Genomic DNA, 11,530 nt, shown 5'->3' with positions numbered 1-11,530 from the left:
TACTAATCCATTTGTTACCCCCATGCCTTCCTGCTATGCTATTTCACCACTGGAAAACAAACAAAACAAAGCAGCAAGAATCGATAGCGAAATGAGCAATCTCTCTATGTCTCTGTGTCTGCAAGCATTCATTTTGCTCCCTGGGCAAAGCCAGGTGAAGAATGATCCAACAGCCCAAAAAATATCCCAGGAAGGAAGAGTCACAGCAAGAGACAGCAATATGAAAACTGATTGCGTGTCTGTGCATTGTCACAACTGTGTTTTCTAGCAGGAAACGATGAGCTCAAACGTGTCCACAAACAGGAGCGCAAAGATACAGCCTGGCAACAATAAACACAAGGAACTCCACTTCATAGCAAGACTACCAGTAACTTCTGCAGGATTAGGATAATCCTTCAAACAGAAAGGAGAAAATTGTAGACAATGGTATCTAAAATTACAGTTGTTTTCAGTCCTTTTTAACTTTCCTATCACTTTTCTGTAGCTTGCCTATTCAAAGAATACAAAGACCTTAAAATATCAGCTGCAAGTAATTTCTTCATATTAAAAACAAATAGAAATTCTGAAATTAATCCCATAGCAGCACAAGGCTATGAACTAAGATCTAGTTCAAAGAAGGATATCTATCTACTAATACAGACAGTTCAGCCAAAATAAATCTTTATTTTCAACAGATGCCACGTGTGGCTTAAATATTCACACACACCCCTGTTAGAATAAATTTTAGAAATGTTCTCCACTCAACAAAACAAATGTAACTTTTGTGAGTTGATCTTAAGAAAAGACTATCATTTTTCTTCCCCAGTTTTATGTTACCCTTTGGCCTTTCAGGGATTAATGTTTTCAGCAAAGGTGGAAACCTCTACTAGATAAACTTTAGTGCCCAGATGAATGCAAAACATGGTATACATCAGCTACACAGTGCCAGCTGACATTTGGAGGTACAGATGAGTAAAGTAATGTGACAGGACCAGACTAATGATTTTGGTGTGTTAACACTTTTTATTTGATTTTTGTTATTGTTTTGACTTCAAAAGCACCTTAATAGAATGCACAGTGGACAGAGGTTTGATGGAGGAGATAGTTACCTGAAAAATGTAGTGCCCTACTGAATAATCAGAATAATAAGAGTAGGAGAAAACTTAGCCAAATATTGAAGCCCTTCTGCAGTCCCGGATTTATAGATGATTCACTTACAGCCTCAATCTTTGGCACTTGTGCTCTTGGGGTAATCTTAAGCAAGACTGAGAGCAGTTCCTTACAGGCCATCATGGCTACATGAAAATAAAAATAGTAAAAATAAACAAAGCACATCCACACACACACACAAAACAAAACGAAACAAAACAAAACAAAACAAAACAAAAAACACACCCCAACCTAGATAGCCTGAAGAAAAAGGCTTAAAACATTAAAAAACAGCTCTGAAGTATATTTTCTATAAATCTAAAGTTCAAAAGCAAGAAATTTTTCTTGCTGGACGGAGCAAAGGAGGAGAGAGCATGGGAAAATGTGTATTAAACTCATAAAAGAGAGAGTTGGAACAGAATTCAGTTATATTAAATAAAAGTATCCAAGACTTCCTGTTTATTTTAAGCTGCCCTACTAGTCCTGAACTTTCACTTCCAATGTAGCAACTGCTTGTTGCTTCTTGCTGTTTCACTGCAGATTTAAATGTGTTAGCACCTGTTTGCCATAGGAGGATGAAAAAGGAAATGAAGATCTCATTTAGACATAAAAGACATAAAGAAAGCTGAAAGTAAGATAAAAAATATATACCTGACTACTGTGAGGGGAGATATTAATTTCAGACATGATGTTTGGAGCTATACTGTTTGAACGACATGGGCTTTGTCACCAATTTTAATCATGTGTACAGAGATGAGAGGATAGATTTCAGAAAAAATCTTAAAAAGAACAACAGCAACAAAAAAAAAAAACAGCAATTTTGATTGACAGCTTTAGCATTGAATGAAAATCTCCAACTCTTCTTTGAGATGGGATGACTGGAAAAAATAAGTATTAATGGAAAACTTAGAATGAAGGACTTTAGGGAAAAGAGGTGGTTGTCATCAATCCAAAACGTCTATTGGGTACTTTGAAAATGCAAGTTTCAGAGTCCCCAAGCAAGACTTCCAAGCCTCTAGACTGGCCCAAGCCACATGAATGTTAGGGAAGTGTACAAAACCACTGCTTTCCTTTGGCTCATTCACCTAGAGTTGTTAGAGTTTCCTGACTAGAGAAAAAGAATCTGCTGCAGGGAATTCAGGACAAATAGTTGTCTGGGATCACTATGACTTTTTTTCCTTTTTTTTTTTTTTTCTTTTTGTTTTTTCCTAAAGCTGTAATGATGCCCAGTTCATCAAAAAATAACTGAAGTATTTTAATCAACAGCATTGGATTTCATTGAAGCACAATAGCCAACAGAAAAACACTGTATTTGTTAGAAATGCTTCACAATAATTAGATTCTTCCCCATGGTAATAACAAGGAAATTAGCATTTAAATAAACTTTTTGCTCATAAAATATCATCTATCAATCACTCTTCCTGTTTCGTACTTCTGCCTTGCAGAGTTATGAGTCCTCTTTCTCATAAATACGACACAGGGTAAGGAAAAGGAGAGAGAAGATAGGCTGCAAGGAAATAAAATTTCAAAATCTATGTTTTTACTGAATATACTTATTTGCTGCACTAATGCAGTATTTAGGAAGACAGAGCAGGAGTCTTGAGCATTTAACTTGTTCATAAATTACCATAAGCAAAGCAGTCCATTTTGCTAAACCCATTTTCTTCAATACAGTTCTTACAGCATTCATTCTTCCACTCATCCAAAGTTTAGTGAAAACAGAAAATAAAAGTCATTATCTATACTTTGAGATTGATTTTTTGTTTAGTTTTCTGTTTGTGATTCTTTTTCTGGATGGACAAATTGTCTGTATTTTTCCTATCTTCTATTTCTTGTCCACTCCAATCTACTCCATCACCAAAACTTTCATCCTTTTCTGTTTCTTTAACAATCTTCCTTTCCATCTCCCATGCCTTTTCACCTTTTCCTTGCCTTCCTGAGAGTACATGTCTCCTCCAGGTTGTGCTTCAGGCAGCTCAGAAAGTACTTGGGAATTATCCTCCCAGACCCTTTCCCACAAGGTGTTAAACCTAATACTTGGGCAGCACTTCAGTTTCAAATGTAAAATTCCGCGTCATTCTATCCACTTTTGCCAAAGTGACTGAAAGAAAAAATTTGTTCAGAAAATAAGAGGCAGCATATGATAGCATTTGATTTCTTACTGGGAAATGCACAAACTACATCTGAAACAGAAAGTTACAGAGATGTGGCATCATGTTCTCTGTGGAAATCTTATGTTTGCTGAAGGGGAAGTAAAGAAATTGCCAATAGCTCCCCACTGGCTATTGATACACAGTCACACTTTTCACCCTCACAGTCCCACCACACCTTACTTTAAATCCCAGATCAGATTATTTTTATTTTTATAAAAATAGCTTGTGATTTTATTGGGTCTGCAACTCAAAGAGATTTTGTTTCCACTAAAAATACATAGCTAAACACAAGTGGGTAGAGTTCAAAAGACTGAAGCAGATATATTTATTTGTAATTTATTAAAAATCTCTCAATACAGATAAATGTTCCTGACTTAATGCTTTTTTATTGTTTCACCTGCTATACAGCAGGAATTGCAAAAGGGTTATCTAATCTGGCTGGAGCTGCTTGAAGTATCTGAGGATCCTCTGAGGAAAAACAAACTAAGAAGCCACCCACAGTAATAACTCCCAGCTGCCTTCTGAAGGTTGAGGCTCCCCGTATGAGCTTTGGACTCTGGGACCCATACACGTCACAAGCAAGCTGCTTCCCTTGCGCACATACATTCGCTTGTGTGATCAGAGAAAGAAGCACAGATGCATTCTGCAAGAAGTCCTTATACAATGCTCTGCGAAACTGTCACTTGAAGCCCTTGCTACATTTCTACTCATGTTTGGTTTTGGATGTTATAACAAATTTTCTTGCTATTCCCCGTGCTGTGAACTTTCTTCTGGATCAGATCACTTGAAGGCCAGAGGAAGTAAATTCAAATATGGTAGATGAAACATCTGTGGTGTTCCCACTTGTTCCAGCAGTCACACACAACAAACAGTGCAATATATGCTGATTCCATCTGAGTAGTGGGCCTTATTTGGAGGTCTTTTCTAATTATCCTGTGTTATGTTCTTGTTTCTTTCTTACAAGCTCTCTTGTTAATCAGTTCTATGTTATTAAAAGATGCTTCCTTTGTGCCTTTTTTGCCTTTCTAAGATATTAGGAAACTCCATTTTTGCCCTTTCTACATTCTCTTCATTAGCAAAATCTTTGCTGTAGTTTTCCTAAAGCTGAAGTACTCAGAATGTGATATATTATGTACGGTAGCGGAGTCCTATTTTTAGTATGATATTAAAAGGCTCTGCACACAGCAGTTTTATTTTGTGAGCTCTGGCTGTGTAGAAGAAAGATTAATATTTCATTTCATAGTGACCTCTCTATCTGCCACACCAAAACCATCTAGATTTGTTGCCTGCTGGGCATGTATGAAGACTGTACACTATTTTCATTTCCTAGTTTCAAGTGCCAGCTGTCACCTATTAGATGATCTTGTGGCTTGCTGAATATTCCTGGCTTTGTCTGAAGAAGAATCTTCCCAATGGTGAAGAGTGTTTCTCTATTATAGCAAGGAAACTTCAGCAACCAAAGTCATTAGATCTCATTCCACTAAAAAATAAAAATCATCAGTGGAATTCCACGTTACATAGCTCATTCTAGCAAAGCAAGGTTTTTGGCTAACAGACAATAACTCTCTTTCTTTTGCACTGAACACTGAACCTATAAATTCTTACTTCAGACAAGTTAGTATCACAGAAAATTATTTCAAACTATGGTACACTTTTTTTTCTTCTAACACAATAAATTCTCCAATGAACTTCTGAACCTTTTAACTTTTTTCAACAAAATATCTGTGTTAGCAGGAAAAATAAAGTTTCTAAAAAAAGTCTTCCTCTAGGATGGCATTTTTCTCTTGCCAAATAAAACTAATCAAAACTTTTGTTTCTCTAGAAATTTAGCTTCCCAAGAAAAATACACCTGCAGCTATCAGAAGCCTTGCTTGAGCACGCAGACTTTCTTTTTCATGAACAACATTAGAGGGCACTTCTGCATTGAGGTCAGCTTCAGCCAAAGAAAGGGACAAGTCTGATCTTACTGCTTGAATTGTTTTTTAATTCAGTAACAACTTGAAATCTTTTTCAGCCTCATTATTCAGATCATTACGCAGGCAGCATCTTAAGTCTTGTTAAAGCTGCTCCTGGAACTGCTGTGGGGCAAGGTGGGCACATGTACTTTCTGCAGAGGTCAGCAGCCTGGATGGTGGGCCTGGAGCATGGGCTTCCCTCCCATCCCATCCCATATTCCTGCATCCCCTTACCCTGATGACCCTGCCCCTGTGCTCACCCAGGGGCTCACCCAGGGGCTCACCCAGGGCCGGGATGTTGGATTAAAGGGGGTTGTGAGAGCTTTATTGCAGGAAGACGCTATGGGTTTGACAGCTCTGTTGATTTTGAGTTTTTCTTCATTTAACGATCTTGCAATTTCAGCTGACAAAAACATGTGGTTATTATATAATCTCTGCTTTCTCTGAAAGAAAAACAAACAGCTTTCCAACCTGACTGATTACAGAAGGCAGCTTGAAAAGGAGATCTAAAACCTTAAATATCAGAAGGTCATTCGGAGGTAAAGTAAAAACTCGATATTTATTTGCTTATTTATTCTAGAAATGCCATGATTTTAAAACTAATTTTCTTATTTTGAGGGTTCTGTCTCACATTTTATGAAAGTTTCAGATTAGAAATGCTGACATAAGCAAACAAGAACTATCACTGTAATTAAATAGCTCTAGTTTATCCAAAAACCTTTATGAAGACATTTCAGTGTGTGATTTTCTTCTATTATAGAATCACAAAATATCCAGAGTTGGAAGAGTTCATCAAGTCCAAATCCTAATGACACGATCTCTTCAAAAGTTATGTAACATTATCAGCAGAGGAGGATCACCAGGTGTGTTTTCTTATTTTTTGTTCTCCAGGGCCTGGCCAATGCAGTTGAGCTCCTGATCCCAGAATACCACTGAAATGTGATTACAATTTATCCTGTGCCTTTCTCTCCACTAGGAGGCAGATTTTCACAACACGCTTTAAGAACAATCTTCAAAGTTTGATACTGTACAGATTAAGTAGGCAAAGCCTGCTTGCTTTTTTCAGATTACAGAGCTTTGATTTGAACCACCCCCTTCTCACTTATAACATCAGGGATAGGTTTTAGGAACCTCCAATCTTACCTTGGGGGTAAGGATGTGAAAAAAGAGCAACAGAGCGGCATTTTGAAAATATCAGTCAATCTGGACTAAGTTTTCCCATAGAAAACTCAAAGTTTTGACCTAAATTTATTTTGTTCAGTTCTATCCAAAACTACACAGTTTTTTTCCGAGAAATTATTTGTTCATCATTCAAGCCACACTTAATACTCAACCTTCTATCCAGCTCTGCAGGTACATCTAGTAATCAGGATCCCTCAAAGACTCCCAGATAGACTGTTTTCTTGTGTACTGTTTCATTTGCTGTAGGGGGCTGCATTTCACCTTGCATCACTTGTGCCACAACCATTCCATAAACAGAGTGCAACTTGCTGTAACAACTAGCTGGATCTGGGACTTTTCCTGAACAAATTATCTTGGTGTTTTTCACATTCACCCATACTTATGAGCACCAGAGTGACTGGCTTTGGACAAGCTCAGAAGTGAAGATCAGCTTTGTCATTGTGTTGTTCAGGCTGAGTGGCACAAGACATATGCTTCTGTGGGAGCACGAACATTTGTGTATCTGTTCATCTCTCCCTCCCATTCAGGAGTCTGTATGCTTCTTGTCTTGGCAGCTCATCTATTCAAGTTTCAGCTACCTGATTCATGCAGTAAAAAGCCTTCCCACAGAAAACATACTGGATGAACCACTTTGTTTTTCCTAGAGCAGTGCAAACAGTTATTGAAAGGGGAATTTTAGGCAGATTGTGCCTGGTAAGGAAAGCTCGCTAAATAAATATGCAATGTTAATTATTGTTTGCCTATTTCAAGTGAGCACTTCAAAGTGCTCTGCAAACCATTATTTAAACTGAAATTTAGTACCATGATGTAGTTAAATATTATTAACTCTGCTTTTTTTTGCAGGTGGGAAATTATAACAAGGAAGGTGAAATGTACTGCATTAAGTCTGACAGCAGCAGGCCTGAGAGCTGAACCTCTAAGCCTCATCTCACTAGCTCTTGTCCTATTAGACCTTTGTACTGTGAAAAGATGTGGTTACTTCAAGGAGTGTGGTGAGAGGAAGTGAAAATTTGAATGGCAGATCTAGAAACCATGTAAAGGGTCCCCCCCTTAACATAAGAGGAAACATCAGGAGAAGTGATTACCTGGGCTGTACCATAAACATGGCACTGTGTCCCATGTCCCACACTCTTTGGAGAAATTCTTGACTGACAGCAGCCACTGTGGTTAATTATAACTGTGGATCTAGTCTGTTGCTAACATCCTTAGTGAGAGATTTCATAAATTAGTCCAACCTTCAAGTCAGCTCTACGCTTCTGGAAAATTTTTTTGGTTTACCATTTCTCTGAAGTAGCTTTACCTGTTCAAGTGTCTCACACAGCTTTTGTCCTCCAGCATCATTAGACTCTCCTTGCTAGTAAGCAGCTGTATTAAAGTGTCTTGGCTGAACCGTGCACTGTTAGCCAGGAGCTGAGCCTCCCACACCACGTATGCTAGTCTAGAGTCACAGCTAGAGGAGGAGTTATCTGAAGTCAGAAGGTGACTCTTTGGAAGGAGGTGCTGACCATCATTTCCCAAAAATGGGACATAGGTATTATGGATGTTTCACCAGCTCCTCATATGATTAATGTTTCATTATCCGCTCTTGACTCCTGCTGGAGACACTATATCTCCTATTAGTCTTATTCTTCTATTCTCTTAGCTGGTCTTCTTCCTTTATTTAATCACCTTAGGCCTGTTTTCAATGGAAATTCTAAATGAATGAAAGAATAAGTGTGAAAAAAGGCTAAGAGTTCAGAACACCTGAGAAAAGGCTCACCTGAAGTAAATGGTGAAAGGAAGCAGAACTGTGCCATAGTGCTCATGTATCTGAGACTGGTCAGAAAAGAAACGAAGGGTGGAAGATGGGCTAACTGGGGAGGCAACTGACAAAGCATTCAAATTTGTATGGTTACATTTGGGAAGGACATTTGCAGAAAAGACAAGTGTAAGTGCAAAAACCAGGGGTTGACTTCCTTTTCCAGCAATCTAGCTTTTCCTCTCCTAGCATAGCTTACACAGTCTGGGAAGATACTACTTTTCACTGCTTTTAAAATACATCCAATCATTCTTATCGGTTGTACTTGACAGCCACTCCTGACCTACTTGGCATGAGCTTTGTGAGGTCAGTTCCTTTGTGTGGCAAGCCTGTGAGCAGCAGTGCAGATGGTTTTTAAGCAGGCTCAATTGGTGGCAGGACTATGCCCAGACACCTAGCAGGTGACCTGTTCCTGCATCTTGAGGGCTGGGCTACCTCAGCTCCCTGCCACCATAAGGCAAGGTGATTTTCCTTGCATGTAGAAGCTCTCTGGCTCTTAAATAATGCGCGACTGATTCTAAATGCCTTTCAAATTCTGCCCTATACTGTGTATGCATGCAGGTGAAGCTGTGCATTTTTTATACACTACATCGGTGTGTACAACCATTTACAAATGTCATTCATATATGTGTGTGGGTAGGATACATGGCAGATGTACAGTGGCAGTGAGCCACTAGATGGGGCTGCAGGAGGAAAAAGATAAAAGTGAGTCAGAGTATAGGCAATTCATCATGATCAAGACGAGTTGTGTGTTTAGTATCCTGGCCTGTGCGGAATCTTTACTGAAAAGATTGACCATAATAGCAGCGTGCAGCACCTGTAACCTCACCACGGGAAGGGAAGCAAACATGCTTTTCAAGCCAAGATGCAGAGTATTTTACCAGGAAAAAAAACATTGTATCCCTTCTATTGTAAACTATGGGTGAATGTGCTTATTATACATTCAGACCATGAGGCAGATGGTAACAAACCACATGCTTGTGGATTATCCCACTTTTTCCACATTTGCATTCTCAAAACCACTTTTGGTGCCCGTGGTTTAACCTCTGTTTCCCTAACTCCTGTTTATGAGTTGAGTGGTCACATGTCATCATGTGGAGTGGGAAAGTGTGTACCGGGAACAAGAAGGTAGAAGTAGTTCCATATGGTGGAAGATCTGACTATGTCGAAGTATTTAAAAAAATACAGAAAGAGGAAAAGGCAAGAGTAAACATTTCAAAGAGACTGAGAATCTAAGGCAATTTGACCTCTTACGAGGGAAACTTGTCTGTATGTGAAAGGGAAACTTCATAATTTTTTGGTGTTTGCATCAGACAGATTTACCTTCCACTGTTCTATGGAAAACTGAGTCTAAAACCTGAGAGATTTCAGTCAGGGTACAGGAGGCCTCTGAGTGAAACTGCCAACTTCTTCTGAAACTGCTGATTACAGCGAAAAAAATACAAACAAACTTTCCTTAGAGAACGTTGAGTCTGTCCATAACAGTGTTAAGAAGTGAAATGAGACTAAGTATGTTGTTCCAGTTTGATGAGACTATTCAACCTGCAAAGTCAGAACCCTTATGCTTTGGGGAAATGTGAACAAAACATAACACACATCCTTTATTCAAAATGAGTATCAGAGATGAAATCTGTTACAATATTATGTAACACATGAAATATCACAAAATTATGGAACAAAAAATGAGAAATGATCTTTCACATTCCAGGTTTGTATGAAAATATAACAGCATGGACAAAAACCCACTGTTGGCCCAATGTGGGTATAGAAGTTATTAATTCAGGTATTTTTGTCTATAAAGATTAAACAAAGAAGGATGAACTGGAATTTAACTCTAAAGAATACTTTTACAGTTTTACCTTCCATGGGTGTTGTGTTTAAGTATTTCATAAATGAAAGGATGTTTTACCCAATAAGACTGTGGTATTTATATATATTTAATTATACAGCATGAAGCAGTTTTGTAAGTCAAGATCTCTAGTTCCTTGAATTCTTTTGAAAATTAAGGGTCTCTGAGAGATTTCTAATAGGGTTCCCAAAATGGAATATATTTCTTGATGTTTAGATTTAAGTTTTGAGGGCCATCTTTGGAATCCTAAGCCAGTAACAAAAAAAATTTCATCGATTAGTTCAAACTGGCACTTATACTGTTTTTTTATTAGTGGTTCTTAGGATTGCAGACTTGAGAGTTTTCAGAAGTCAGGCTAAGAAACCTGCATATTGCTCAAAAGCACTTAGCTCTGCCTTCAGGAGAAGAAGATGATCTTTGACAATGTACCAGATAATGCGTAGAAGCGGGGTTGAAATTCCAGCTTCTCTTTGCCATTAGCAAATTTAAAGCCAGTTGTTTTAGGAATATATCCAGTACACATTTTATCAACAAATTAACTTACTCATAATCACAACTCAGGAAAAAAAAAGACATGTAATACGTCATCATTTCAGAAATGGAAGCAGAATGGAGAGGTCTGTAGAAGGGACAGTACAGAGTGACAGACACAGGACAGGACTACCCGGGTGGCAACACCAAGACTGCTTTACTCCCTTGAAAGAGGATTGGATTTCTCACAGAATGTCTGAAACTTTCCCTGAGTCAAGTTTAAACCTGCAAATTGTACAAAAACACTTTCTATCCAGCTAGACATCCTATCACAGACCTGTTCTTTATTCTGTAAAGCTGGTGGTGGGTGGTTTTCAGTTAACTTCCTCCCCACACACACTTACTGCTATTTTCTGCCAAGTTAGAGAGATGAAAAATCATATATACTTGCATTTACCAAGTGATCTCCAAAGCAACTTAATACTGGTTCAAGTCTTCCTTGTCTTATAAATCTGATTTGTTCTGTAGATTATTTACCTACCACTTCTAGTGTGTCTCCAATAAATTAAAATCTGCTGAAGTGGTAAAATATATGAAAGATATAGTGGATGGTCTGCAGGCTGTACAGTGGAACCATTATTCTAAGAGGAAGTAGGAAAGGCAATCATAAAATTTTGAAAAATTATGCAATAATTTTGTAGTTATTGCCCATCTGTACACATTACAGTGATCTACTTCACAGATATATAAATAGAACTGGCAAGTAAAAGATGTACTTTTTGCCTCCAGTCACGGCACCAGGCTTCAGCAAATGAAATTCAATTAAAGACTTTAGAAAAAGTATTGTAAGCATTGATCAACATATGGAATCTAATCAACTCTCTCTCCCTTCCCTTCACTCCTCCATGCTTGCACTCACCCCCATTTAGGACAATTTTGGAAGAAAGATGACAAAATTTAATTGCTTCATTTTCAAGGCAACTCTGATACACTG

General features: G+C 38.1%; 1 long non-coding RNA gene across 1 annotated transcript; it reads left to right on the top strand.

The window, feature by feature from the left end:
- The first annotated feature begins 5,657 nt into the window (after nucleotides 1-5,657).
- Nucleotides 5,658-8,921, top strand: LOC125688382 (uncharacterized). Its single transcript, XR_007374701.1, has 3 exons — nucleotides 5,658-5,775; nucleotides 5,997-6,099; nucleotides 7,262-8,921. It is a non-coding gene; the product is annotated as an uncharacterized LOC125688382 (long non-coding RNA).
- The last annotated feature ends 2,609 nt before the right edge of the window (nucleotides 8,922-11,530 follow it).

Source organism: Lagopus muta, chromosome 1 (assembly GCF_023343835.1).
Source record: "Lagopus muta isolate bLagMut1 chromosome 1, bLagMut1 primary, whole genome shotgun sequence".
Classification (NCBI taxonomy): domain Eukaryota; kingdom Metazoa; phylum Chordata; class Aves; order Galliformes; family Phasianidae; genus Lagopus; species Lagopus muta.
The sequence above is the reverse complement of the archived record's forward strand: the minus strand, read 5'-3'. Positions and strand labels throughout refer to the sequence as shown.